Raw genomic sequence first — 27186 nt, forward strand, 5'->3', positions numbered from 1 at the left:
TGAATCGGTAATTTCCATATTCGCAGACAAAAAATCACGGAAGCTTTTCCTTGGCTGGTTCACGCTCTTAAAATATACATATTTAGAAAAATTTAATGTAAGCAAATCAAATAATGAAATCTAACATTTCATTTATGTAAGTGCTCCAGTAAATCTTATTTTATATGAAATAAAACTGACACTGTAAATTGAAAAATTTATGTATTTGTGTTATTTTTTTTTTACTGGATTGAGTTTATTTTTTAGAGGGGCCCGTAAACGCGAACTGTCCCAGGGGCCCGGCTCGGCTCTCTGTGGCCCTGCTTAAGGGAAAAATGTGATAAGAGTGGCAACCTTGTTTTGTTCATTCAAACTGTCATTCATTCATGTTACATTGTAACATTCAGAATTGTATGCACATCGGAAAAAAAAATGTTCTGGGTGGGTATGTGAGTATCCCCTGTTTTTTTTTTCTTATACATTTATGCTAATTTCTTTGTGGTTTTCTTCGTTTCAGGTATGGCATCTCAATGACTCTGGTGAAGGTCTTGATTATGTGCAGTTAACATGTGCTCTATTTGTTGGAAAAGCCATGAAAGGATGATGAAAAGTTTTCCATGATGTCCCTTGCTGATGCTCATAATCTTTTGTGACATTGTGCGTAGAAACGAAAAGGAAATGACGATGTATGTTGAAGCTGGTAAGCCTGGGTGCTTCTATCATTAAGTTCGGATTGGCGAAACCATCGACCTAGAATATCAAGTAATTGATGGCGGACATGGCGACCTGGACATAACCTTCTCGATCGCTCCAATTGGTTTGATAACTGTACGCGACTATAAAAACCCGAGAATATACATAGGCACGTGGCAAACAAGGAAGATGACTATCGTTTTTTTCTTTGACAATACATTTAGATCTTACCATAGAGAGCCTGTGTTCTTTGAGCTTATCATTGAGCAAGAACGACAATCAAGCTTTAACAATGCCTGGAATAAGGCTTCTACGGCCACGACTCCAGAAGAGCTTTATGCCATCCAGGTACATGCAATGTTAGAGTAGGTTGGAGGCTTACATATGGATTTATCTAAAGCGAATCAAATTCTGAATAGGTTTCGCTCCAATGAAGCACGCGACCGCAATTTGGCAGAAGCAAACGGTAGTAAAGTCACTATGTGGTCATTAATGCCGATTATCGCTCTGATATCCGTAAGACTTCGACAGGTATTTATGCGACAAAACATGTTGATACCAACGATACACGCATGAGTAAATGTTGGCGTGAGTTAGGATTGGGGTATGCATGAAAAACGGCCTATTTAGTAAAGCTGATAAATAAGTGTAGTAATGATGTAGTTCTAATGCAAGGAAAACCCTACCTCTACTGATAGCCAATGAAACAAAAACTGAGTTATAATATAGGAATTAACCAGTGCGGTGCTAGTTGCCCACCGTAATGCAGCAGCGCTAGGAACGGAAAATGGAAATCTTCAAGTCGCCACTGGCGATCTCAAAACCGGCTAAATATACGTTTTTGGCTTCTTTCGTCTCAAAGTATGTTTGCTATACTATATCTTAAAATTAGTCACAATTACATTTAAGTGTTCCTCGTCTGTTGATGCAAAACAAAAGCGGCTATCGTACGTGATAGGTGGTGTGGTGCGAGGATGCAACGCCTCCGGTATGATTGAAAGTGGCCAGAGGCGCCACATTGACCATTTCCGCTGTGACAACAGCATAAGCACTGGATTATGTATATGTACATTAGAGTGGTTTAAAAAATTTTTTTTCCGCAAAAAGACTGTACCGCACCCGCAATTTATTCCTTTGCATGTAAGTAATAAATATCACAACTCCTGGGAGAGTATAATGCCCGACTAAATCTTACAATAAGTTTTAAATATGCTGTTTTACTTATAGTGTATTTATAACAAGAATATGAAAAAGGAAAACAATTTTTGGAAATTCGGATTGGAAATAAGGTTTCCGTTTTTCAATCAAGCATTTTCCAACGTTGCGGAAGACCAATTGACGTATCAAGTCCAAATCCGTTACACATATTTCTCCACATTGGTTAAGGACCACACATATTTTATAAATTTTTTTTTTTTTAAATAAATAATCATAGACCTATGTAAAAGCTATTATCCTTGCAAAAAAAAATCTTCATATCAATCGTATTTTACTTTCAAAATACCATAATAAAAATAAATTTAAGAAACTAAAATATTTGAAATAGGTGTTTCCCCACTCCTTCTTCGACCATTCAATACTCTGCGTTTCGATAGCCATTACTGGAAGAAGAATTGAACTATTGTGAAGAAAGTATATATCCTTTTATTATATATAGAATATTTCTAATAAAATCGGTCAAACCTATTTAATAAATACCCCCCTTTGGACAATTGTACGACAGCACGTAACCGTTTAAACGCTTATGGCCGTCCAACAAAGGGCGCCAAAACATCTTATTCACTCCGCCAACTGGCGCCAATTGGTCACACCAAGGTAGCTTAAATTGTTTTTTCCTCCTGGTCTCTCCAGCACAGTGGGGCTGCTCTTTTCCTCTGCGTTCATAGGCGTATACCGATAAAAATATTTTCTAGGCCGGAGCGTCATCTTTCATTCGCATAACATGGCCTGCTAAGCGCAGCCACTGCGTTATAATTCGCTGGATTATGTTGATGTCTTTCTTAAAGCTTGTACAGCTCATAATTAAATCTTCTTCGGTACTCGCCAACGCCAACGCGTAGAAGTCCGTAAATCTTTCGAAGAACTTTTTCATTATTTCACTAGCTGACGACCACTGCCTTACACCATGGAGGGGTGTTTATTTAATGATTTTTGGGGTCTCTTATAAGAAGTATTCCTCTTCGTATAGGAAATAAGTGTAAAGAGTTTCTTCACAGTAGGTCAATTCTTCTTAATTGGTCAAAAGAGGTTGCCAAACCCATTTAAAAATGTTTAAGTTACGTGAAACGGCCTTCGAGTTATGGCTTCAGAAATGGTACCCAAAGCATTTCCATTCATTTAATTGTTATAAATACACTTTAGAAGAGAAATAGCATATAAACAACTTTTTATAAGGTTTCGTCGGACATGGCTCTCGAAAATTACAAAAAAAAAACCGATTCTGGGCACTTTCAATGAAAATGTGCCACGCCTTAACTTGAAGTTATCTGCCCAAGAGTTTGGAATTTTATTAACTACATGCAAAGGAATAATTTGAGGGGGCGGTACAACTTTTTAACACGCTTTTATTAGCTTGGCCTGTATGTAACGGAATCTTTGAACTTAATTTTCACCGGTTTCTAGAAGTCTGATTAATTTGAAACTTTGAATGCGTATCAAGGACCGATGACAATGCATTAATGTGATGGGGTGGTGACATAAGGTCAACGGCCATAAGGTCAATTGTTCTTATTACCACTTTGAATGGCCATAAGTTTGATTGAAACTTTGCACACGTATCTAGGCTCGATGACAATGCAATAATGTGATGGTGTGGTGACATAAGATCAACGGACATAAGGTCAATTGAACTTATGACCACCCCAAATGGCCATAGATTTGAAACCTTGCACATAATGCGAAAAACGCAGTCCTTTATTAATGATAGAAGAGGATGCATGGCACATCTACGAAAGAACATACTGGAGCCCTTTTTAATTAACACGCTTTTATAAGCTTGGCCAGTATGTAGCGGAATTTTTATACTCAGTTGAGCAGAGCTCACAGAGTATATTAAGTTTGATTGGATAACGGTTGGTTGTACATATATAAAGGAATCGAGATAGATATAGACTTCCATATATCAAAATAATCAGGATCGAAAAAAAATTTGATTGAGCCATGTCCGTCCGTCCGTCCGTCCGTCCGTCCGTCTGTCCGTCCGTCCGTCCGTCCGTTAACACGATAACTTGAGTAAATATTGAGGTATCTTGATGAAATTTGGTATGTAGGTTCCTGACCACTCATCTCAGATCGCTATTTAAAATGAACGATATCGGACTATAACCACGCCCACTTTTTCGATATCGAAAATTTCGAAAAACCGAAAAAGTGCGATAATTAGTTACAAAAGACAGCTAAAGCGACGAAACTTGGTAGATGAGTTGAACTTATGACGCAGAATAGAAAATTAGTAAAAGTTTGGACAATGGGCGTGGCACCGCCCACTTTTAAAAGAAGGTAATTTAGAAGTTCTGCAAGCTGTAATCTGGCAGTCGTTGAAGATATCATGATGAAATTTGGCAGGAACGTTACACCTGTTACTATATGTACACTTAATAAAAATTAGCAAAATCGGAGAAGGACCACGCCCACTTTTAAAAAAAATTTTTTTTTGAAAGTCAAATTTTAACAAAAAATTTAATATCTTTACAGTATATAAATAAATTATGTCAACATTCAACTCCAGTAATGACATGGTGCAAAAAAATACAAAAATAAAAGAAATTTTCAAAATGGGCGTGGCTCCGCCCTTTTTCACTTAATTTGTCTAGGATACTTTTAACGCCATAAGTCGAACACAAATTAACCAATCCTTTTGAAATTTGGTAGGGGCATAGATTTTATGACGTTAACTGTTTTCTGTGAAAATGGGCGAAATCGGATGATGCCACGCCCAGTTTTTATACACAGTCGCCCGTCTGTCCTTCCGCATGGCCGTTAACACGATAACTTGAGCAAAAATCGACATATCTTTAATGAACTTAGTTCACGTGCTTACTTGAACTCACTTTATCTTGGTATGAAAAACGAACGAAATCCGACTATGACCACGCCCACTTTTTCGATATCGAAAATTACGAAAAATGAAAAAAATGCCATAATTCTATACCAAATACGAAAAAAGGGATGAAACATGGTAAGGTAATTGGATTGTTTTATTGACGCGAAATATAACTTTAGAAAAAACTTTATAAAATGGTTGTAACACCTACCATATTAAGTAGAAGAAAATGAAAAAGTTCTGCAGGGCGAAATAAAAAACCCTTAAAATCTTGGCAGGTATTACATATATAAATAAATTAGCGGTATCCAACAGATGATGTTCTGTGTCACCCTGGTCCACATTTTGGTCGATTTCTGGAAAACGCCTTCACACCACTCCCTTTCAAAACTCTCATTAACACCTTTCATTTGATACCCATATCGTACAAACATATTCTAAAGTCACCCCTGGTCCACCTTTATGGCGATATCTCGAAAAGGCGAACACCTATAGAACGAAGGCCCACTCCCTTTTAAAAATACTCATTAGCACCTTTCATTTGATACCCATATCGTACAAACAAAGTCTAGAGTCACCCCTGGTCCACCTTTATCGCGATACCTCGAAAAAGCGTCCACCTATAGAACTAAGGCCCACTCCCTTTTAAAATACTCATTAACTCCTTTCGTTTGATACCCATATTGCACAAACGAATTCTAGAGTCACCCCTGGCCCACCTTTATGGCGATATCTCGAAACGGCGTCCACCTATGGAACTATGGATTACTCCCTTTTAAAATACTCATTAACACCTTTATTTTGATACTCATATTGTACAAACAAATTCTAGGGCCACCCCTGCTCCACCTTTATGGCGATATCTCGAAACGGCGTCCACCTATGGAACTAAGGATTACTCCCTTTTAAAACACTCATTAACACCTTTCTTTTGATACCCATATTATACAAACAAATTATAGGGTCACCCCTGGTCCACCTTTATGGCGATATCTCGAAAATGCGACCACCTATACAACAACCACCACTCCCTTTTAAAACCCTCATTAATACCTTTAATTTGATACCCATATCGTACAAACACATTCTAGAGTCACCACTGGTCCACCTTTATGGCGATATTTCGAAACGGCATCCACCTATAGAACTAAGGCCCACTCCCTTTTAAAATACTTATTAACACCATTCGTTTGATGCCCATATTGTACAAACAAATTCTAGGGTCACCCCTGGTCCACCTTTGTGGCGATATCTCGAAACGGCGTCCACCTATAGAACTAAGGCCCACTCCCTTTTAAAATACTCATTAACTCCTTTCGTTTGATACCCATATTGCACAAACGAATTCTAGAGTCACCCCTGGCCCACCTTTATGGCGATATCTCGAAACGGCGTCCACCTATAGAACTAAGGATTACTCCCTTTTAAAATACGTATTAACACCTTTCATTTGATACCCATATCGTACAAACGCATTCTAGAGTCAACCCTGATCCACCTTTATGGCTATATCCCTAAATGGCGTCCACCTATAGAACTATGGCCCACTCCCTCATAAAATACTCTTTAATGCCTTTCATTTGATACACATGTCATACAAACACATTCCAGGGTTTCCCTCGGTTCATTTTCCTACATGGTTATTTTCCCTTATGTTGTCACCATAGCTCTCAACTGAGTATGTAATGTTCGGTTACACCCGAACTTAACCTTCCTTACTTGTTGAGCTTAATTTTCACCGATGGTGTGGTGTGGTGTGGTGACATAAGGTCAGCGGCCATAAGGTCAATTTGCCTTATTACTACTTTGAATGGCTATAAGTTTGATTGAAACTTTGCACACGTATCAAGGCTCGATGACAATGCAATAATGTGATAGTGGGGTGACATAAGTTTAACGGACATAAGGTTAACGGACATAAGGTCAATTGAACTTATGCCCACCCCAAAGGGCCATAGAGTTGAAACCTTGCACATAATGCGAAAAACGCATTCCTTTATTAATGATAGAAGTGGATGCATGGCACATCTACGAAAGAGCATACTGGAACCCTTTTTATTAACACGATTTTATTAGCTTGGCCTGTATGTAACGGAAACTTTGAGCATAATTTTCACCGGTTTCTAGAAGTCTGATTAGTTTGAAGCTTCGCATACGTATCAAGGACCGATGACAATGCATTAATGTGATGGTGTGGTAACATAAGGTCAACGGCCATAAGGTCAATTGGCCTTATTACCACTTTGAATGGCCTTAAGTTTGATTGAAACTTTGCATTCGTATCAAGAACCGATGACAATGCATACATGTGATGGTTTGGTGACATAAGGTCAACCGCCATAAGGTCAATTGGCCTTATTACCACTTTGAAAGGCCATAAGTTTGATTGAAACTTTGCACACATATCAAGGCTCGATGACAATGAATTAACGTGATGGTGTGGTGACATAAGGTCAACGGCCATAAGGTCAATTGGCCTTATTACCACTTTGAATGGCCATAAGTTTGATTGAAACTTTGCACACGTATCAAGGGTCGATGACAATGCATTAATGTGATGGTGCGGTGACATAAGGTCAACGGCCATAAGTTCAATTGGCCTTATTACCACTTTGAATGGCCATAATTTGATTGAAGCTTTGCACACATATCAAGGCTCGATGACAATGTATTTATATGATGGTGTGGTGATATAAGGTCAACGGCCATAAGGTCAATTGGCCTTATTACCACTTTGAATGGGCATAAGTTTGATTGAAACTTTGCACACGTATCAAGGGTCGATGACAGTGCATTAATGTGATGGTGTAGTGACATAAGGTCAACGGCCATAAGTCAATTGGCCTTATTACCACTTTGAATGGCCATAGGTTTGATTGAAACTTTGCACACGTGTCAAGGCTCGATGACAATGCAATAATGTGATGGTGGGGTGACATAATTTTAACGGACATAAGGTCAATTGAACTAATGACCACCCCAAATGGCCATAGATTTGAAACCTTGCACATAATGCGAAAAACGCATTCCTTTATTAATGATAGAAGTGGATGCATGGCACATCTACGAAAGAGCATCATGGAGCCCTTTTTAACACGCTTTTATTAGCTTGGCCTGTATCTATGTAACGGAATCTTTGAGCCTAATTTTAACCAGTTTCTAGAAGTCTGATTAATTTGAAACTTTGCATACGTATCAAGGACCGATGATAATGCATTAATGTGATGGTGTGGTGACATAAGGTCAACGGCCATAAGGTCAATTGGCCTTATTACCACTTTGAATGGCCATAAGTTTGATTGAATATTTGCACACGTATCGAGGGTCGATGACAATGCATTAATGTGATGGTGTGGTGACATAAGGTCTACGACCATAAGGTCAATTGGCCTTATTACCACTTTGAATGGCCATAAGTTTGATTGAAACTTTGCACACGTATCAAGGCTCGATTAAAATGCAATAATGTGATGGTGGGGTGACAGAAGGTTAACGGACATAAGGTCAATTGAACTTATGACCACCCCAAATGGCCATAGATTTGAAACCTTGCACATAATGCGAAAAGCGCATTCCTTTATTAATGATAGAAGTGGATGCATGGCACATCTACGAAAGAGCATACTGGAGCCCTTTTTATTAACACGCTTTTGTTAGCTTGGGCTGTATGTAACGGAATCTTTGAGCTTAATTTTCACCGGTTTCTAGAAGTCTGATTAATTTGAAACTTTGCATACGTATCAAGGACTGATGACAATGCATTAATGTGATGGGGTGGTGACATAAGGTCTACGGACATAAGGTCAATTGGCCTTATTAATACTTTGAATGGCCATAAGTTTGATTGAAACTTTGCACACATATCAAGGCTCGATGACAATGCATTAATATGATGGTGCGATGACATAAGGTCAACGGCCATAAGATCAATTGGCCTTATTACCACTTTGAATGGCCATAAGTTTATTTATTTATTATTTATTTTATTTATTTATTATTACGGTCTTTAAGACCTAGTTTAGGTTAAAATAAACATAAATACTCATGTCACATTTAGTGACGTACAATATAAAAACAATTTTTCTTTGAACTTACTAATATTTTCACAGTCTTTCAAATCAGAAGGTAACTCATTATACATTTTATACCCTAAATATTCAAGACACCTTTTGGCGAACTCAGTTCTTATTCTAGGCAGTCTTATATTATTGCAATTTCTTGTTCCATAATTGTGGATTTCATGATTATAATGTATTTTACTACTCAGGTAATTCGGTGATCGAAACTTTGCACATGTGTCAAGTGGCGATGACAATGCATTAATGTGATGGTGTGGTGACATAAGTTTAACGGCCATAAGGTCAATTGGCCTTATTGCCACTTGGAATGGCCATAAGTTTGATTGACACTTTGCACACATATCAAGGCTAGATGACAATGCATTAATATGATGGTGTGTTGACATAAGGTCAACCGCCATAAGGTCAATTGGCCTTATTACCACTTTGAATGGCCATAAGTTTGATTGAAACTTTGCACACGTATCAAGTGTCGTTGACAATGCAATAATGTGATGGTGGGGTGACATAAGGTTAACGGACATAAGGTCAATTGAACTTATGATCACCCCAAATGGCCATAGATTTGAAACCTTGCACATAATGCGAAAAACGCATTCCTTTATTAATGATAGAAGTGGATGCATGGCACATCTACGAAAGAGCATACTGGAGCCCTTTTTATAAACACGCTTTTGTTAGCTTGGCCTGTATGTAACGGAATCTTTGAGCTTAATTTTCACCGGTTTCTAGAAGTCTGATTAATTTGAAACTTTGCATACGTATCAAGGACCGATGACAATGCATTAATGTGATGGGGTGGTGACATAAGGTCTACGGAAATAAGGTCAATTGGCCTTATTACCACTTTGAATGGCCATAAGTTTGATTGAAACTTTGCACACATATCAAGGCTCGATGACAATGCATTAATATGATGGTGTGTTGACATAAGGTCAACGGCCATAAGATCAATTGGCCTTATTACCACTTTGAATGGCCATAAGTTTGATCGAAACTTTGCACATGTATCAAGTGGCGATGACTATGCATTAATATGATGGTGTGGTGACATAAGGTCAACGGCCATACGGTCAATTGGCCTTATTACCACTTTGAATGGCCACAAGTTTAATTGAAACTTTGCACACGTATCAAGGCTCGATGGCAATGCAATAATGTGATGGTGGGGTGACATAAGGTTAACGGACATAAGGTCAATTGAACTTATGACCACCCCAAATGGCCATAGATTTGAAACCTTGCACATAATTCGAAAAACGCATTTCTTTATTAATGATAGAAGTGGATGCATGGCACATCTACGAAAGAGCATACTGGAGCCCTCTTTATTAACACGCTTTTATTAGCTTGGCCTGTATGTAACGGAATCTTTGAGCTTAATTTTCACCGGTTTCTAGAAGTCTGATTAATTTGAAACTTTGTATACGTATCAAGGACCGATGACAATGTATTAATGTGATGGTGTGGTGACATAAGGTCAACGGCCGTAAGGTCAATTGGCCTTATTACCACTTTTAAAGGCCATAAGTTTGATCGAAACTTTGCACACATATCAGGGCTCGATGACAATGCATTTATGTGATGGTGTGGTGACATAAGGTCAACGGCCATAAGGTCAATTGGCCTTATTACCACTTTGAATGGCCATAAGTTTGAATAAAGCTTTGCACACGTATCAGGGCTCGATGACAATGCATTAATGTGATGGTGTGGTGACATAAGGTCAACGACCATATGGTCAATTGGACTTATTACCACTTTGAATGGCCATAAGTTTGATTGAAACTTTGCACACGTATCAAGGCTCGATGACAGTGCAATAATGTGATGGTGGGTTCACATAAGGTTAACCGACATAAGGTCAATTGAACTTGTGATCACCCCAAATGGCCATAGATTTGAAACCTTGCACATAATGCGATAAACGCATTCCCTTATTAACGATAGAAGTGGATGCATGGAACATCTACGAAAGAGCATACTGGAGCCCTTTTTAACACGCTTTTATTAGCTTGGCCTGTATCTATCTATATATCTATGTATCCATATATGTATGTAACGGAATCTGGAGTGGAGCCGAGAGCTCCGGTAATGCAGAGCTCCGAACTCCGTGGCACCTTTTGAAGCATTTTAAGATATCTACTTTTAGCTAGTGCAGGCCACCAGACCAAGGCACCATAAAGAAGAATCGGGCGCAAAATGGCTGTGTAAATACAGTAGGTAACCTTAGGGGAGAATCCCCAGGAGGTGCCAATTGCCCTCTTACAGGTGAACAGCTCTGCTGCTGCCTTCTTGGATCGCTCCACTATATGGTCACTCCATAATAGCTTCCTCTCCAGAATGACTCCCAAATACTTGACTTGATCGCTAAACGCTAAGAAAGTACCCCCAATTCTTGGCGGTGTAAGATTTGGTACTTTTTACCCCCTCGTGAAGTGAACAAGCTCGGTTTTATCCGGGTTGACTTCCAAACCTGTGGCGGGTTGTACTCCTGGAGCAGCTCCAGGACGTCAGCTGGGTCCGTTGTCGTCGTCACTGGAACCCTGGCTCTAGCCCTTGGTCGTGAGGGGATATCACGCCCCTCCACTACCTTGAGGTGCGCGCCCGGATATACCACCCCTATCAGCGTGGCGGAGGCCCTATAGAGGGTTGACCGACCTGGCGTTATCACAGGCAATTAGCTTGACATTGCCCTGGAACCACCCTGCATCGGTGTAAGATGGCGGTGGACCAGGGTTGTCTTTTTAACCTTAACGGCTACCGTAGCGAGCGCGCCTCGATACACTTACACTGTTGTTTCGGTAGCCTGCAATCTTCGCTGCTATCATCTATAATGCCAATGATCTGCCGACCCTTTGCAATTTAGTATTTAGTATTTATTTATAAGCCAATTAGAATACAAAATCTTACAGGCTAAGTAGGAATATCTGGTAACAGTAGGGAAATTACTAGTATAAATAAATGGCTTACTTATAAAAAGAGGTTAATTGTATTTAAAAAGCGCTCTTTTGAGCAGAGAAATCTATTCCAAATTATTTAAAATTCTATTAAACTCAATCAAGGTTCTAGTAATTGGAGCATTGATTGCACAAAGAGCTTTGAAAAGACGAACATTGAAGAATTCAGAGTTCCTTAGCGCTCTGGCAGGAATGTTGATGAAAATCCTCTCAAGGAGCATTGGGCAGTCAGTCGCACCGCGAAAAACGTCAAAATAAACGACAGCGACAAAGTTAGTCTCCTGTTCTGAAGTGACTTTAAATTAATCAATACGCATCTAGCTTCATAAGTCGGAATGGGTTCAGAGAAGCGTAAGCTGTGCAAACCAAAATATACGAATACTTTCTGGATCCGCTCAATTCTTGCAATGTGGCACTGATAATACGGCGACCAAATGAAACAGGCATACTCAAGTTTAGAGCGCACAAACGCTGTATACAAAAGCTTTAGCGTGTAAGGGTCAGTAAACTCCGAGCTATGACGCCTAAGAAATGCAAGCATGACATATGATTTCGAGATGCAATGGTTAATATGGTTTGCGAAAGTAAATTTGGAGTCAAAAGTTACTCCCAGATCTTTTATTTCACTAACCCTTATAAGGGCGAGTTAGATAAATGGTATGAGGTATCAATGACATTAACGCGTTTTGAAAAAGTTATATGAAAACTTTTTTTTAAGTTAAGAGTTAACCGAATGCTATTACACCATGTACTTAAATTATCCAAATCTAATTGCACCAATTCAGAGTCATGCTGACTGTGAATAAGTGAATAGATTTTAAAATCATCCGCATATAGTAGAAACCTAACTGCAGAGAAGCAAGAGCGAATGTCAATAATGAACAATATGAAGAAAAGTGGTCCTTGGATGCTTCCTTGTGGGACACCAGAACAGGCAACGAAAGGCGAAGACCTCACATTGTCCACAACAACCCTACAACTGCGGTTTTGTAGGTATGATTCAATCCATTTTAGAAACACTGAGTGTAGACCCATACAGGCCAGCTTCTTAAGCAGGACTACATGATAAACCGGATCAAAAGCTTTAGAAAAGTCCGTATATACTGCGTCAACCTGACACCCAGACTGAAAAGCTGCGATGCAGTCATCAGAGAAAATAGCTAAGTTAGTCAAAGTTGAGCGTCCGGGAAGAAAGCCACGTTGCTCTGGACATACAATATTCTTAACGAAAAAAAGTAATTTTTCTTGGATTATGCATTCAAAAAGCTTTGACGTGGCGGAAAGTTTTGAAATGGTTCCGTAATTGCTAATATCATTTTTATTGCCACTCTTAAAAATAGGTGCAATAAAAGCCGGTTTCCACGCGTCAATGAAAGTACCCGAGGAAAGGGAACTATTAAATATTAATAAAAGGGAATGAACAAGAGCTTCGCACTGCTTAAATAAAATTGCTGACAGACCATCAACATCGGTATTTGATGACTGTTTAAGTCGAGAGGTGCCACAAACGACATCATCAAAAGACAGTGCAAGATTTCCAAAATTTATCGACGGTTGTATGTTGAAACTAATATCACTGTTATCAGGGTCCGACGCGAAGTTGGCCATGAAAAACTCAGTGAACAGATTTGCCGCATCAGCTAGATTATCAACAGCTTTATCGCCAAGGAAGAGAGAGGAGGGAATATTCGACACAGATTTTTTCGAGTTAACAAAATTCCAAAACGATTTTGGATTTGTTTTTATGTTTCTTCAAAACTTAAAATGTAATATCTGTGCAAAAAATTATCCAGCCACATGAACTTTAATTATTTAATTGTTGTTATTTTTTAATTTTTCTAAATTTGAAAAATTGTATTTTGTTTTTGGAATAGTAAGTAGAAAATTTTTCAGACAACCTGCCATAGGTGCGCAGATAGATCCATTTCGAAGGGTGCTAAGCCTTCATCATCCGTACGCTTTAGGCATGCTGCGCTAACCATCTAGCTATATAGTTGGTAAAAAGGAATAGAAGTAGCAAATTTGCCAGTCAAACAAACCACCGCTGTATAGCTAAATGGTTAGCGCAGCATGCCTAAAGCGTACTGATGATGAAGGCTTAGCACCCTTCGAAATGGATCTATCTGCGCAGCTATGGCAGGTTGTCTGAAAAATTTTCTACTTACTATTCCAAAAACAAAATACAATTTTTCAAATTTAGAAAAATTAAAAAATAACAATAATTATCATTGGAAAAAAAATTACTGTTCTGGCCTTGAGCTCGATTCGAACCTTGAATGATTTATCAATAGGCCGATAAAAAAAAAAAACAAAAACAATTGTTAATAAACCATGAGCACTTGGGAATGTCAAACAAAGTACTTGACAATAAACAAAAAATCCAGCATTATCACTGATTTGCACCAGATGGCGTAACACTGAATAAATATAGTTGGTAAAAAGGAATAGAAGTAGCAAATTTGCCAGTCAAACAAACCACCGCTGTATAGCTAAATGGTTAGCGCAGCATGCCTAAAGCGTACTGATGATGAAGGCTAAGCACCCTTCGAAATGGATCTATCTGCGCAGCTATGGCAGGTTGTCTGAATAATTATCTACTTACTATTCCAAAAACAAAATACAATTTTTCAAATTTAGAAAAATTAAAAAATAACAATAATTATCATTGGAAAAAAAAATTGTTGTTCTGGCCTTGAGCTCGATTCGAACCTTGAATGATTTATCAATAGGCCGATAAAAAAAAACAAAAACAGAAAAGTACGAGTTTTTACTTGGACTAACTACACTAGACCAGCAAAGCCTAACAAAATGCTAATAAATAACAAACTGGTCAGCAAATTATTAATAAATTTAACCCATTTCGGAAGGCCTGCCGATAAAAAGCTTACATATATTATTCCATTACAACAACAAAAGGAAAAACAAAACCATGGAGAACTTCTACAAACACATGAAGTACAAATATGGAGAATAGATTTGTACAATGCTAAAACATCACAGCAAACAAAAACAAAAACTAACCCAACAAACATCGCAACTCAATTTCCTATTAGAATGTAGGAAATATGACATATTACCCGACCACTTGACAAACTCTACAAAGAAAATAACCATAAAAACAAAGTCAAACAATATAAACGGGCTCCTAGAAAAAGAAAAGCGGCTATTCCTTAAGAAATTAATGAACATAGAGATTACACAAACAAACATCGACATAAAAACGACAAAAGACCAAGTTTTGCATGCAGAGCAACGACTGAAACGCAGTCTGAGTGAATTTGATTACAACTCCGTCATACAAAATCAAACACTACTGAACCAACGGGTTGCTATCGAGAGACAAACAACACAATCAACAAAGCTGGAAAGACTAAAACAAACACATCTAAAAAAAACTGGTCATAAGAGTTAACAATGACTAGTTTGTAAACAAAACTGAAATTCATTTTCCCGAGGAAGTAAAATGGCTACTCTCTCTTGGTAAAAAATTTACCTTACTCACAACAAATTCCAGCTTCAAACCTCTTAAGACAATAGCTGAGATGGAACAGGTTATACAACAAATAGAAGATGAGAGAGAAAGAGAAATTGAGAGAACCAAACTCAGCAGCAGAATAATGCAATTCAAACGACATACTAAGCATAACTCAACGGACAAATTCATCTTAGAAGCATACAGAAAAACTTCAGAATTTTTAAAGAAGCACAAAGACATAATTGTGACGGACTCAGACAAAGGGAACAAGACAGTGGCAATGTATAGAACTGACTACAACGAAAAAATTAACAGGCTACTTGAAGACAAAAATACGTATAAAAAAGCGAGGACTGACCCACACAAACGCACTACAAAAACAAAACAACAACCTAGTCGACGAACTTTACAAAAACAAAATAATTGATTTCAAATAAAAAGGCGACTAACTTGCACCGCGGCCACAGCACCTAGACTCTACGGTCTGCCTAAGATCCACAAAACGGATATTCCCTTACGTCCCATTGCGTCATCTGTTGGCGTTCCATGTTATGGTCTATTAAAATACATTTGGAAGATACTAACTAACTTAACGTCAGACGAATACAACATAAAGAACTCCTACAGACTCAAAGAAAGACTGGATAACATGAAACTATCAGAAGAAGATATACTGGTCTCATTCGATGTGGTATCGTTGTTCACCAACATACCAATATACTTAGCCATCAAAATAATAATGACCAAATTCAGCAAAATACACTCAATGATACCAAAAAACAAGTTCCTTAAAATTTTTAACTTCTGCCTGAACGATAACAACTACTTCATGTATGATGACCAAATTTTCACACCAAGTTTCGGAATGCCAATGGGAAACCCACTGTCCCCGACCATAGCAGACATTATAATGGACGATTTGCTGGACAACACCATCTCCGAACTGAAGCAAACCCACAACATACAACTGAAGTTTATAGTAAAGTACGTGGACGATGTTTTTGCGATCGTCAAACGAAACGACTTAGACATAATTCTAAACACATTGAACAGATACCACAACAAACTGAAATTTACGATGCAGAAAGAAGAGAATTTGATGATCCCGTTCTTGGATGTCCTTATTCACAGGAAGAACAACGAAATAGTGCTGGACTGGTATTCTAAATCCATATCCTCTGGCAGAATAATAAACTTTCTATCCTCGCAGCCCACAAAATACAAAGTAAATACAGCAAAAAGCCTCATACACAAAATATTTACGTTAAGCCACAAACAGTTCTGGGGAAAAAATAAAACAAAAATATACAGCATACTAATAAACAATAATTACCCGAGCCACTTAATTACATCCCTAATACAACACAAATTATTAGAAGTAAACAGAGCGCAAGAAATAACATCAACTAACAACACAAGGGAGACAAAGCAATACCACAGTGTCACATACATTCCGAAGCTTACGGAAAACTTCAATCAAGACATGAAAAAACAAAAACCGAACATATCTCTCGCATACAAATCGAACTGCACACTCTCTACCATTTTTACACGTACAAAAAGCCGTATAGAACCACACCAACAAAACAACGTAGTTTACCAAATTCCATGCAAAGGTGGAGACAACGAGAACTGCAACAAAATCTACGTTGGAACAACGAAACGGGCACTAGAAACCCGACTGGTAGAGCACGACGCGGATATAAGAAATAAGAAGAACAGCACTGCACTTGCTCAACACGCACTAACACACGGACATACACCTGATCTAAAAAATGCAACAATAATAGACGTGGAGAAGAGAGAAAAGACGAGATACACGTTGGAAAGCTTACACATATTACAAAGAAGGGAGAGAACTATGAACAGAAAAGAAGACACCAAGTTTATTGCTGCTAGCTATTTGGCTTGTTTATGACATTTTAGTATGACAAAAGTACCCAATGACCATGGTACTGATGGATGTTTTTAGTTTTAAGTGTTTGTTGTTTTATGTTGTGTGATGTTTACACGTTAATTTAAAACTTTTTATGTAAGTTTGTCACCAATGTTTTTATAGTGATTTATGTGTTTTCAAAAATTGATTTTCTGTTTGTTTTTGTTTGGTTTTTTATTTAAAATAAAGATTATACCCCTGAGGATGCCAAGGAGCTTGGCGAAACGTAGGGTGATATTGGAGAAAAGTACGAGTTTTTACTTGGACTAACTACACTAGACCAGCCAAGCCTAATAAAATGCTAATAAAAACAAAAACAATTATTACTGACTTTGGCAAATCTATAAAATTCAAAAGCTATGACTAACGGTACATGATGCATGTCAGACTTTGTAATAGGTGAGTCGCATTTAAGCAATGTGAAATTTAAATTATTACTCAAAAATGCTAAATCTAAGGTGCGACCAAGTAGATTTGGGTAACAATAAATTTGCCTTAAATCAATGCTTAAAAAGCTATCAATCACATATATTTCATTCAGGCTGATAACATCACCCGCTATTAATGAAGAACTGGAAGTATCTTGAGACCAATTTATGTTAGGAAGGTTGAAATCCCCTAGCACGCAGAGATGATCGCCACCAATTTTACTCAGAGCTAAGGAAACAATATTGTCAACATGCGCTGTGTACAGGTTATGGCTACTGTTGGGCGGAATATAAGATGCACACAGAAATATTGAGTCTGGGCTGCCTCGGATTTGAACACAGACATGATCAAGCAGCTCATTGTTATTATTAAGTGCAACCACAGAATCGCGATGTTTGCAATGCACTGCGATGAGAGCTCCACCACCTCTAGCACATCCTGTGGTGTTAGCATTTCTGTCCTTGCGAAAGACGTTATATAACATGCGGTCAAAGTACTCCGCGCTACGAAAGTTATCATTCAACCACGTCTCGACAATAACGAAAACATCATAATCCTGGTGGGACTGAATAACCGCAAAAGATGATATTTGGTTCTAATGCCAGCCATGTTTTGCATATAAATTTTTAATCGGTTCATTGTTCCGTCTGACCCAACCGATTGCCATTGGACATCGGTTGGACCTCGTCGTTTTTTGAATGAAAATTAAATGGACGCACAGCTACATTTGAAGGCCATAACTCTGGCACCAATAGCTTTGGAAGTGGGCTGGCCTCAACACCCAGCTTAAAATTAATATACCGCAGAGATTTTGGATCCACGCCAGCCTTTACCAACGGAGCACAAACGATGGAGTTTTCATCTATACCGGTATATTGAGAAATGTGCGATTTCAATTTTTCGGATGTATCCGAGGCAGAGAAGGGCGAGAGACGCAACCACTTCCTTTGCGCAACAGCACTTAAATCCCCATTAATGGCCGACCCAACAACTAAAGGTTGCGCTAGTAACGCAAATTATTTCGTTTACCATTATTGGGGGTGGGTCTAATGTTGTTATTTGCCATGGCAGAATTATTGTTGCTTTGAGCACTATCCGGCATTGAACTTGTACCTGCTTCAGCATTCGCATTGCTAGAACCACTTTCTTTGTTGTTTTGAGGTTTATTTTTATACTCAGTTGAGCAGAGCTCACAGAGTATATTAACTTTGATTGGATAACGGTTGATTGTACAGGTATAAAGGAATCGAGATAGATATAGACTTCCATATATCAAAATCATCAGGATCGAAAAAAAATTTGATTGAGCCATGTCCGTCCGTCCGTCTGTCCGTTAACACGATAACTTCAGTAAATTTTGTGGTATCTTGATGAAATTTGGTATGTAGGTTCCTGAGCACTCATCTTAGGTTGCTATTTAAAATGAAGAATATCGGACTATAACCACGCCCACTTTTTCGATATCGAAAATTTCGAAAAACCGAAAAAGTGCGATAATTCATTAATAAAGACGGATAAAGCATTGAAACTTGGTAGGTGAGTTGAACTGATGACGCTGAATAGAAAATTAATAAAATTTTGGACAATAGGCGTGGCACCGCCCACTTTTAAAAGAAGGTAATTTAAAATTTTTGCAAGCTGTAATTTGGCAGTCGTTGAAGATATCATGATGAAATTTACCAGGAACGTTACTCCTATTACTATATGTATGCTTAAAAAAAATTTGCAAAATCGAAGAACGACCAAGCCCATTTAAAAAAAAAATTGTTTTTAAGTCAAATTTTAACAAAAAGTTTAATATCTTAACAGATTATAAGTAAATTATGTCAACATTCAACTCCATTAATGATATGGTGGAACAAAATGCAAAAATAAAAGAAAATTTCAAAATGGGCGTAGCTCCGCCCTTTTTCATTTAATTTGTCTAAGATACTTTTAATGCCATAAGTCGAACAAAAATCTACCAATCCTTGTGAAATTTGGTAGGGGCTTAGATTCTGGGACAGTAACTTATGTCTGTGAAAAAGGGCGAAATCGGCTGAAGCCACGCCCAGTTTTTATACACAGTCGGCCGACTGTCCTTCCGCTCGGCCGTTAACACGATAACATGAGCAAAAATCGATATATCTTTACTAAACTGAGTTCACGTACTTATCTGAACTAACTTTGTTTGGTATAAAAAGTGGACGAAATCGGGCTATGACCACGCCCACTTTTTCGATATTGAAAATTACCAAAAACGAAAAAAATGCCATAATTCTATACCAAATACGAAAAAAGGGATGAAACATGGTATTTGGATTGGTTTATTGACGCAAAATATAACTGTAGAAAAAAACTTTGTAAAATGGGCGTGACACCTACCATATTAAGTAGAATGAAATGAAAAAATTCTGCGGGGCAAAATAAAAAACCCTTGAAATATTGGCAGGAATAGGTACTGTTCGTGGTATTATATATATAAATAAATTAGCGGTATCCAACAGATGACGTTCTGGGTCACCCTGGTCCACATTTTGGTCGATATCTGGAAAATGCCTTCACATATACAACTACCACCACTCCCTTTTAAAAGCCTCATTAATACCTTTAATTTGATACCCATATCGTACAAATCCATTCTAGAGTCACCCCTGGTCCACCTTTATGGCGATATCTCGAAAAGGCAAACACCTATACAACTACAACCACTCCGTTTTAAAACCCTCATTAATATCTTTAATTTGATACCGACATCGTACAAACACATTCTAGAGTCACTCCTGGTCCACCTTTATGCCGATATCTCGAAAAGGTGTCCACCTATAGAACTAAGCCCCACGCCCTTTTGAAATACTCATTAACACCTTTCGTTTGATACCCATATTGTACAAACGCATTCTAGAGTCACCCCGGTTCCACCTTTATGGCGATATCTCGAAAAGGCGTCCACCTATAGAACTAAGGCCTACTCCCTTTTAAAATGCTCATTAAGACCTTTAATTTGATACCCATATCGTTCAAACACTTTCTAGAGTCACCCCTGGTCCACCTTTATGGCGATATCTCGAAAAGGCGTTAACCTATAGAACTAAACCCCACGCCCTTTTAAAATACTCATTAACACCTTTGGTTTGATACCCATATTGTACAAACACATTCTGGAGTCACCCCTGGTCCACCTTTATGGTGATATCTCGAAAAGGCGACCACCTATTCAACTACCAACACTCCCTTTTAAAACCCTCATTAACCCTTTGATGTCATAATTAAGGTGGGCGCGATTAAAAATATGTGTAATATATAGGGTTATTAGTTGAGCTTTGAATATGAACTGATATCTCTTTCAAGTATCTATCCCTTTTGGAATCACCGTTATAAGATGTTTCTTATAAGCAACATTGCGCCATGGTGGTACATTTTAGAATAAAACCGAATTTTGAACTTTATATCATTTTTATTAAGTTTTATTACATTTTATGTGTGGTATGAAAGAAAACAATTTGATGGTGGGTTACAACACAAGTGTACCTGACATCTTGACATTATAATGCCGGTTTGGCATAATCGGCACCTCCCTTTTGCTCCCCATTCCAGCCAATGGCGGTCTCGATCTAGACGCATTGATTTTGCAGGTTTCGATATGTATGATCGAGTTGCTGAAGATGGTGGACTTGGTGATCCAGTATTCGAAACATTAGATGGTATTGGAGAAGTTGATGGCGGTGAATCTGATTCCATACTTGAAAGGGTTGTCGACGGACGACGCGTTGTTGTTGTTGCTGTAGCAGAGCTTCGCCCCATCCAATAGGTCTGACCAATCAAAAATTGTCATCAATGTCCTCTAACGGGAGTCCGAGAAAACTTGCTGTTTCAACAGGGGTGGACCATAATGAGAGAGGTGTTAGAGGCGTTGGTTCCACATTACAATTGAAGAGATGGTCGGTGCCATGTGGGGACACATTGCAAGCAGGGCATACATTTTGTATGTCGGGGTTGATTCTGGATAGGTAAGAGTTTAACCTGTTACAGTATCTAGATCGAAGTTGGGCTAGAGTGACTCGCGTTTCCATAGGGAGTGTGCGTTCCTCTTCCGCAAGTTTAGGGTATTGCTCTTTGAGTACTGGATACACCGGGCAATTCCTGACATAGAAGTTCGACGCCTCTTTGTGGAGTTCACCAAGGACCTGCTTATGTTTTTGGGCTTCATACGGCTGTGTCATGTGCCGTATTTCCTCATAGTGCTTACGGAGGTGACTCCTTAAGCCCCTGGACGGTGTTGGCTCATCAATCAGATGTCTGTTGGGATGCCCAGGTTTCTGGGTATTCAATAGAAACTGTTTGGTTAGCATTTCATTTCTTTCCCTTATTGGAAGTATTCTCGCCTCATTATGCAGATGGTGTGCTGGGGACATAAGGAGTCAACCCGTGGCGGTTCTGAGGGCAGTATTTTGGCAGGCCTATAGCTTCTTCCAGTGGGTAATCTTTAGGCTTGGCGACCATATCGGGGACGCGTAGCATGAAATCGACTGGCCAATTGCTTTGTAAGTGGTAATGAGCGTTTCTTTATCTTTTTCCCAAGTACTGCCAGCAAGATATTTGACAACTTTATTACGGCTCTGGATGTTCGGTACAATTGCGGCCCCATGCTCACCAAAATGTTGATCCTGATCGAACGTCACACCCAAGATTTTGGGGTGTAGGACAGTCGGTAGCGTAGTGCCATTGACGTGGACGTTCAAAATGGTTCAAATGGTCGATTATTTGTTTTATTTCAGATTCTGCGGTGCATTTCTAAAAAAAATCTAATTGTTGATAATAGTTTCTTCCTGAGCTACTACAGACAAATATTGCCTATAAGCAACATTGTGTTCATAAAATTCCTCACAAAACAATACACAATTTTTAAAAGTTTTGCAAATGTTATTTAATTTATTTACCTTTTATTTATAATAGTATTCAGTTTTTAAGAAAAAATTTCGAGTCTTGACTTTTTTATATGAACTTTGGTAAAACCTTTTTTTTACTTTCTTTTGCACACGCTTGAGCCTTATTTCAACTACCTCGCAATTAAACACTTGTAAAGCTCTTCAAAATATAACTTCGTAAAGAAATACTTATACACACAAATTTCATCGGAAAAAAACCGTTAGCAAAAATAACATACCCTGTAGGAAATATAACCGAAAACACACAATGTTGCCTATAGGCAACATTTGACATCAAAGGGTTAATACCTTTAATTTGATACTCATATCGTACAAACACATTCTAGAGTCACCCCTGGTCCACCTTTATGGCGATATCTCGAAAAGGCGTTAACCTATAGACCTAAGCCCCACGCCCTTTTAAAATACTCATTAACACCTTTGGTTTGATCCCCATATTGTACAAACATATTCTAGAGTCACCCCTGGTCCACCTTTATGGCGATATCTCGAAAAGGCGTCCACTTATAGAACTAAGGCCCACTCCCTTTAAAATACTCATTAACACCTTTCCTTTGATAGCCATATTGTACAAACACATTCTAGAGTCACCCCTGGTCCACCTTTATGCCGATATCTCGAAAAGGCGTCCACCTATAGAACTAAGCCCCACGCCCTTTTGAAATACTCATTAACACCTTTCGTTTGATACCGATATTGTACAAACGCATTCTAGAGTCACCCCGGGTCCACCTTTATGGCGATATCTCGAAAAGGCGTCCACCTATAGAACTAAGGCCCACTCTCTTTTAAAATGCTCATTAACCCCTTTCATTTGATACCCATATCGTACAAACAAATTCTAGGGTCACCCCTGGTCCACCTTTATGGAGATATCTCGAAACGGCGTCCACCTATGGAACTAAGGATCACTCCCTTTTAAAATACTCATTAACACCTTTTATTTGATACCCACCTTTATGGCGATATCCCTAAATGGCGTCCACCTATAGAACTATGGCCCAATCCCTCATAAAATACTCTTTAATGCCTTTCATTTGATACACATGTCATACCAACACATTCCAGGATTACCCTCGGTTCATTTTCCTACAAGGTTATTTTCCCTTATGTTGTCACCATAGCTCTCATCTGAGTATGTAATGTTCGGTTACACCCGAACTTAACCTTCCTTACTTGTTATTTCTCGTTTGTATTTTTTTTATAACCGTAGTAGAAGGTCAAACAATCGTTTATAGTTAATCACCTCAAAATAAAATTATAATAAAAACTATCTGAGAGGAAAGATATGAAATGTAGTCAAATGCACCCCACGCTTTTTAATCTGAATTAAATTATTCTGTTAATAACTTAAATTTTATTATAATTTTATTTTGAGGTGATTAACTATAAACGATTATTTGACCTTCTACTACTGTTATATAAACCCTTTTTAATTGAAAATTATTTTCTATTTTTTAGTTCGGTTTGCTATAAAAGCGTGTTTTTTTAGTTTTTTTAAACTATTATTTATTTTTAATTTTTTAGTTCAAGTAATTTTAAAAGTTTTAGTCGAGAGTGATGAAACCTCGAAACGCCAACGGTCCATGGATGAATTCAACCCCACGGCACCGAAAAGGGCCAAGACGCAGGGAGGCCGGATGCGGTCTTTCGCCGAAATTGCCAAAGGTCGGCAGATCAATGGCATTATAGACGAGAGCAGCGAAGATTGCAGGATCCCGAAACAACAGTGTAAGTGGATCGAGGCGCGCTCGCTACGGTGGCCGTTAAGGTTAAAAAGACAACCCTGGTCCACCGACATCTTACACCGATGCAGGGTGGTTCCAGGGTAATGTCAAGCTAATTGCCTGTGACGACGCCAGGACGGCCAGCCTCTATAGGGCCGCCGTCACGCTGATAGGGGTGGTATATCCGGGCGCGCGCCTCAAGGTAGTGGAGGCGCTTGATATCCCCTCACGACCAAGGGCTAGAGCCTGGTTTCCAGTGACGCCAACGGACCCAGCTAACATCCTGGAGCTGCTCCAGGAGTACAACACGCCACAGGTTTGGAAGTCAACACGGATAAAACCGAGCTTGTTCATTTCACGAGGGGGTAAAAAGTACCAAATCTTACACCGCCAAGAATTGGGGGTACTTTCTTAGCGTTTAGCGATCAAGTCAAGTATTTGGGAGTCATTCTGGAGAGGAAGCTATTATGGAGTGACCATATAGTGGAGCGATTCAAGAAGGCAGCAGCAGAGCTGTTCACCTGTAAGAGGGCAATTGGTACCTCCTGGGAATTCTCCCCTAAGGTTACCTACTGTATTTACACAGCCATTGCGCGCCCGATTCTTCTGTATGGTGCCTTGGCCTGGTGGCCTGCACTAGCTAAAAGTAGCTATCTTAAAATTCTTCAAAATGTGCAACGGAGTTCGGAGCTCTGCATTACTGGGGCTCTCGGCTCCACTCCAGATTTCATTACATACATACATGGATACATAAATACATAGATAGATACAGGCCAAGCTAATAAAAGCGTGTTAAAAAGGGCTCCAGTATGCTCTTTCGTAGATGTGCCATGCATCCACTTCTATAATTAATAAGGGAATGCGTTTATCTCATTATGTGCAAGGTTTCAAATCTATGGCCATTTGGGGTGGTCACAAGTTCAATTGACCTTATGTCCGTTAACCTTATGTGACCCCACCATCACATTATTGCACTGTCATCAAGCCTTGATACGTGTGCAAAGTTTCAATCAAACTTGTGGCCATTCAAAGTGGTAATAAGGCCAACTCACCTTATGGCCGTTGATCTTATGTCAACACACCATCATATTAATGCATTGTCATCGAGCCTTGATATGTGTGCAAAGTTTCAATCAAACTTATGGCCATTCAAAGGGGCAATAAGGCCAATTGACCTTATGGCCGTTGACATTATGTCACCACACCCTCACATTAATGCATTGTCATCGAGCCTTGAAACGGGCGCAAAGTTTCAATCAAACTTATTGCCATTCAAAGTGGTAATAAGACCAATCGACCTTATGGCCGTTGACCTTATGTCAACAAACCATCACACTAATGCATTGTCATCGAGCCTTGACACGTGTGCAAAGTTTCAAATTAATCAGACTTCTAGAAACCGGTGAAAATTAGGCTCAAAGATTCCGCTACATACAGGCTAAGCTAATAAAAGCGTGTTAAAAAATTAAAAATGGCTTCAAATAAATGTTTTCATACATTTATAAAAAAGCAATACGGGCAATCCCCGATTAAATCATACAAACATACAAAATTGGTTAATTCGTTGTAGTTCTATAAATAGAACAAAAACAGCAACAATACCAAAGTTTCTTTGAAAACCGCCGTACCAACAAGCATAGCTTTAACACATAATGTGTAAAAGATTAAAATATGCAAAAGAATGCAATTGGGAAAAACTTTACAACAACTAAGGCATGACGTAGCTGAATGCGCTTGTAACCATTTCAACTATCGTAGGAGTGCGGGTTCGACTCCCACTACCGGGAGAAAAGGCTTTGAAGAGATTTACAAGCTATAATGGAAACTGCTGTCGCCTTGTCCGTCCTTTTGTCACGTTGTTTAAATTTTTCCCAAATTATTAAATAAATTATAAAAAAATTAAAAATTGTTTCAAATAAATGTTTTCATACATTAAAAAAAAAAGCAATACGGGCAATCCCCGATTAAATCATACAAACAGACAAAATTGGTTAATTCGTTGTATTTATATAAATAGAACAAAAAAAGCAGCAATACCAAATTTTCTTTGAAAACCGCCGTACCAATAAGCATAGCTTTCACACATAATTGCATACGAAGTATGCAATATGTAAAATATTAAAATATGCCAAAGAAGGCAATTGGGAAAAACTTTACAACAACTAAGGCATGACGTAGTTGAATGCGTTTGTAATCATTTCAACTATCGTAGGATTGCGGGTCCGACTCCCGGGGGAAAAGGCTTTGAAGAGATTTACAAGGTATAATCGAAACAGCTGTCGCCTTTTCCGTCCTGATGTCACGTTGTTTAAATTTTTCCCAAATTATTAAAAAAAATGAGTTGATTTAAAAAAAAAAAAGATTTGATTTAAAAAATTACACAGATGAACACAAACCGCTTACAGCCATGCCTATTGGCTTCTTGTTAAAAAATCGTAAGGATCCAGTTATTTCGTGTGGTCCAAAAAAAAACTATGATGGTTTAACAATGTCTCACCGGTGTAAAGTGGGATGGATTGGATTACTTGATTATTGATACACCACCGGACACCTCAGATGAGTACGTTACTGTAATGGAATGTATGCATGATTGAAGTGTGAAGGTGCAATTCTGTTTACGACGCCACACGGGGTTGCCTTGGACGCTGTACGTAAGGGTTTAACATTATGTCGGAAGACAGGTGTTCATGTTATTGATATTATAGAAAATATGAGTGGATTTGTTTGTCCACACTGCAGTAAATCGCCTAATCTATTTTCATCTAATGGTGCCGTTGAGTTAGCGAAAATTTCGAGTGTCCCACATTTGGGTACGTGGACAATTGATCCACGTCTAAATGTTTTAGCTGGTTCTGTGTCAACTGAAATGCCGGATTCAAATACAGCAAACGTTTCGAAGTCAATAGTTAACCAGATAACAAGTCAAGATTCTACGTAA

At 38.6% G+C, this 27186-nt stretch overlaps 2 pseudogenes; both read left to right on the plus strand.

The window, feature by feature from the left end:
* Positions 1 to 519: 519 nt before the first annotated feature.
* Positions 520 to 1286, plus strand: LOC137234468 (transmembrane emp24 domain-containing protein 1-like; annotated as a pseudogene).
* Positions 1287 to 1459: 173 nt separating this feature from the next.
* Positions 1460 to 27186, plus strand: LOC137234469 (cytosolic Fe-S cluster assembly factor Nubp2 homolog; annotated as a pseudogene).

Source organism: Eurosta solidaginis, chromosome X (assembly GCF_040869045.1).
Source record: "Eurosta solidaginis isolate ZX-2024a chromosome X, ASM4086904v1, whole genome shotgun sequence".
Classification (NCBI taxonomy): Eukaryota; Metazoa; Arthropoda; class Insecta; order Diptera; family Tephritidae; genus Eurosta; species Eurosta solidaginis.